General features: G+C 38.9%; 1 pseudogene; it reads left to right on the top strand.

The window, feature by feature from the left end:
• Window positions 1-393: 393 nt before the first annotated feature.
• Window positions 394-2,173, top strand: LOC140519048 (arginine--tRNA ligase, cytoplasmic-like; annotated as a pseudogene).
• The last annotated feature ends 2,696 nt before the right edge of the window (window positions 2,174-4,869 follow it).

Below are 4,869 nucleotides of genomic sequence, written 5' to 3'. Positions count from 1 at the left end.
ATAAGGAAGTCTTTGTGTTTGACCTTTTTATTTCATTCCTGTTGAACACTTTGAGATTCCAATGGCCATTTCTGGGCAGTAATACTAGAATGATTTGCCATTTCCTTCTCCAGGTCATTGTACTGATAAAGAAACAGGGGAGGAGGACTGGGGGTGAGATAGTCGGAGTTAGGGGGTGGGAAGGGGATGGGGCAGGGGTGTGGCTTGCTGATGGAGGACAAGACAGTTGCCAGAGCTCCAACAGAGAGCAGGGAGTGATGCTGAAGGACTGTGAGAGGCGATAATTTGAGATAGGAATGATGCAGGAGACTGGGGCAAAGTGGGGGAGCAGGGGTGAGGCTGGGGTCGGGGATCTCCCAGGATCATCCTCTGTATGGAACTTCAAGCTAAAGAATGTCAGGTCACTTGGAGGGCACTGCTAGTGAGCGCGTGGCTCAGACTAGAGGACACGGGCTCCCAGTCCCCAGCGCTGCCGAGATAACACGCCATATTTGTTTTCTATTCTACATATGTGGAGGTTCTGCTGATCAGGTAACAGAGAGGAAGGGGGATTCGAGGGAAAGAGGAGTCGGGTCAGGGATCCGGGGTCCAAAGTTCCTGGCCTGCCTCCCTATTCCCCTCTGTGGGATGTCATAGAAGCCACAGCCCGGGTTCAGGCTTCAGTTTCATATTCTAGGAGGCCCCAGGAGCTCCCAACCACGTGATCAGGGACACTTTTCCTCACAATCTCCACTTTGCATGCATTTTATGGGTGGGCAAATAAACAGAGATGTACGGAATGGCCCTAGGCCTGAGAAAAACCACACTATGGAGCCCTTGTCCTCCTTCAGTCCAAACTCCCCAGACAGAAGCCATTGCGACCCTGTGAACCCAGGAGAAAGAGATTAAGTTTCTGACTGCTGAAATTGACAGATTGAAAAAGTTTGGATGTATAGGGGTTTCTCCTAGTTTGGAGTGCTTGCAAGAAGAAAATTCAAAAATTTAGTATCACCTGAATGTCCTCCAAAAAAGTCTTCAAGTAGATAGAAACATACCGACTAAAAGCATGATTAACATCAATAGCCACCTACAAGAACATTTTGCTTATATTATTAAGGCTGCTTATCCAGATTTGGAAAATCCTTCCCTGGTAGTCACACTGAGTCAGAAACCAAAATTTGGGGATTATCAGTGTAATAATGCTATAGGTCTCAGAAAGATGCTGCTCAAAACAAAGGAAGAGAAAGTTAACCCAAGTAGTATTGCAGAAAATATTGTCAGACACTTTTCAGACAATGAATACATCAAAAAAGTTGAAATTGTTGGTCCTGGTTTTATTAATGTTCACCTAAGAAAAGATTTTGTATCCAAACAACTGACTAATCTTTTGGTGAAAAGAGTATAGCCATCTACTCTTGGAGAAAGAAAGACCGCTGTAGTTGATTTTTCTTCTCCAAACATAGCTAAAGAGATACATGTAGGCTATCTTTGGTCACCAGTCATAGGAGAGAGTATGTGTGGACTCTGAATTTGTGGGTTATGATGAACTCAGGTTAAATCATATAGGAGATTGGGGGACACAGTTTGGTATGCTCATCGCTCACTTACAAGACAAATTTCTAGATTATGTAACAGTTTCACCTCCTATAATTGATCTTCAGACCTTTTATCAGGAATGTAAGAAAAGGTTTGATACCGAAGAAGAATTCAAGAAATGTGCATACCAATGTGTGGTTCAACTCCAGAGTAAAATGCCAGATATCACAAAAGTTTGGAATCTTGTCTGTGATGTGTATCACCAAGAGTTCCAAAAAATCTATGAGGCTTTAGATATTTCCTTAACAGAGAGAGGGAAATCATTCTACCAAGATAGGATGACTGATATTGTCAGAGAATTTGAGGAGAAAGGATGTATACAAGTGAATGATGGGAGGAAGATTGGGTTTGTCTCTGAATGTTCAATTCTGTTAACCATAGTAAAATCAGCTGGAGGTTATACTTATGACACATCCGACTTAGTTGCTATTAAGCAAAGATTTTTGGAAGAAAAGCAGATGTACTTGTTTATGTGGTAGAAAATTCACAGGCTTGACCCTTCCAGGCAATATTTTCAGCAGCTCAAATGATTGAATTTTTTGTGTATTTTAAAGAACTCTTCTGCTACCACATAAAAAGTCAATAAGGTTGAAGTATGATATCTCTAAAATGTTTTCAGCATTAAAGCACCAAATTTTATTTTGAGCATCAGCATCAAGATTTGTAGAAGCCAGACTGGAAGGAGAATAAAATGTGCTCTAGTCAAACTTAATTCCCATTTTATAGATGAGAAAACTGAGATCACTGATTGCCCAAGCCTGCACAGCTGGAATTTAAACTCAGATCTCGTGAATCAAAGTGGAGGGGAAAGTTCAGCCTTTTTATGACTATATCATAGTGTCATTAAAAGGCTGAACTTTTCCCTCCACTTGATTTAGATCCCTACAATCTGACACAATGCTTGGAAAGTAGTAAATATTTCAAAAATATTTTATTTTGATCTTTGGTGTAACTGCACACAAAAGGATGAATTAAGAATAACAGTTCCATCTGTAAAGAAAAATTTCCTGTATCTAAAAATATAAACAAGTTTATTTTTGGGATGCTATAGGAGTTTACAGAATAGCACTGAAAAATACTAAGATATGCTATCCCAATGAAAGTTCAAATCCAAACTCTAGCTCTATATCATTCTTATTACAATCCTGTAAGGTAGCTTAATGCAAGTAGGATGACTCTCATTTTATAGATATTTGAACAAAGATCAAAGAGAAAAGATGATTTTAACAAGGTTATGCTGATGAAAAGTCAGCATGCTACAACTGGAATCCAGTTCTGCTATTCCCAAGGCCTGGATTGTCTTTCCATTATAACATTACCTCATTGATAAAAAGAGTATTTTTTAAATATTTTTTTAAATAGTGTGTATATGGATAAACCTTTGAAACTATGATTCAGATTACAATGGAACATCTCTTTTTTCTGTGTGAATTTAAACAAAAATTCTGAAATGTATTTTTCTACTTTCCACAGGGTATGGTGAGCTAAACCAGACTATCTAGAGTAGAAAGAAAAGGGGCACATGTTCATTTTTACCCTCTAAGCCTCCCTTATTTTATAATGGAAGTTCTTTAGGTCACTTATGTTGCATGTATCAACTACTTCCTTATTAAATAAAATATAAACAAGAAGGCCTGGAATTGGTAGACTTTGTGTTATGGAAGGATAGGATGATGGAATATGGGAGAGGTTAAAATGTATGGGATATTTTTTTTAAATAAAGCAAACCCAATTTTGAAAATGTGCTTTCTAAGGTAGAAATAATTCCTGCCTTTTTGTTCATTTGAAGAAATGATGCTAGTTGCATTATTTTTTTTAAATCTATAATGTATATTGTATAGAGAAGAAGAATGGAGACATAGTGGGTTCAAGTTTCATCTCTGAAACATACAGTTGTGGGAACCTGAATACATTCCCATCTTTTCTGTCCTCTAGAAAATATGTATGTGAATGTTAAAAACCCCTTTAATTCAGAGGAAGGCCCTTATGCTGTCCTTTGGATGCCAGAAGCTCAGCAGATGGTATTGAAAGGGAAAAAGGGGGAGGGAGAGGAGTCCTCTCCTCTCACTCCCTGCTCCCTATGCAGCGGGCTTGGTGGCTCCACTTCTCCCCCCACCCCCATCCCCAACCTAAAGCTCTCTGGAAAATTTTAGGAAAGCTTCCTGGTCCCATCCCCCCCTTTTATTTGGAAGTCCAGTCATTACAGAAGGATTTCTTAAGATCTAATTTGAACTGGAGTTACTCAGAGGAGAGATGTTAACTATTTCTTATTGTGAAGGAAAGGAGTGGCCACAGCCCCATCAAGGGGCCTCTAAGATATGAAGAGTCTAAGAGGTGTGGCTCTTCACTTTGTTAAAGTTGTAATCTCTATGTGAAGTATAAATTGTTTGTATAAGGATTTTCTAAACTAGAAATTTGTTTAGGTGCTAAGTTCTAGTGACTGGTTTTTAGGACAAATTTAAAATTTATTCGTGAAATTTATTATCTAATGTACAAGCCTCAGGGGACAATTGTGTCCTCAGCCTCGGATGGGAACCTTCTGGCTCAGTTCCCCGTTGTGATAGAGGGAGGAGTTCAGGGTGGCCCCAGGCAGTTTAGGGGTTTCCAGCATGGTCTTGAAAGGAGTAGCCAGTAACCTGGACAACTGGATTAACAGGGCATAGTCATATGCCTCTATGGGCCTCTAGAGAGTTAGTACAGGTAGCACAAGGTGAGGTTTTCCAGGGCCCTTTTAGACAAATGGGACTGTAACTCTTTGGGGGTAATGGACAAAGGTATCAATCTGGGAAAAGGATTTTACGTGTTACAAGGTGATATAAGGCAATTAGCATTAAAACAATTGACTGAATTAATTACCGAGACTAAAATCAGAGACATTTTTAGTTTAGGGAAAAGAATTTTAGTTTAAGTTTCTTGAAGGCAGGTAACCTCTGGTAAAATTTGGCGTTTATGGAAAAGTTAAATGTTTCTGTTTTGATTCGAATTCATTTCATGAACATAAGTTGAAATTAGTGTTTGAATTTGTCATTTGTGTAGCTCATTCTCTTAGACTGAGCAATGTTATAAAGGTATAGAGAAGCTTGGGAAGCAGATGTAAATCTATAAGGAACAAGAACATGTATAGAAAGGAATGGAAGCCACTTAAGACTTGCTTCAAAAGATGTTCCATAGCCAATATGAAATTATAGTCATATCTGAAACCTGATTCTTGGAACTTCTTATTCTAAGATTTTATGGGACTATGAACTGACTATTCTTTTGAGTCTAACTCCAGGTACGGATAGCAAGAAAGGC

This window comes from Notamacropus eugenii, chromosome 1 (genome assembly GCF_028372415.1).
Source record: "Notamacropus eugenii isolate mMacEug1 chromosome 1, mMacEug1.pri_v2, whole genome shotgun sequence".
Lineage (NCBI taxonomy): Eukaryota > Metazoa > Chordata > Mammalia > Diprotodontia > Macropodidae > Notamacropus > Notamacropus eugenii.
This window is presented reverse-complemented; position numbering and strand designations above follow the sequence as displayed.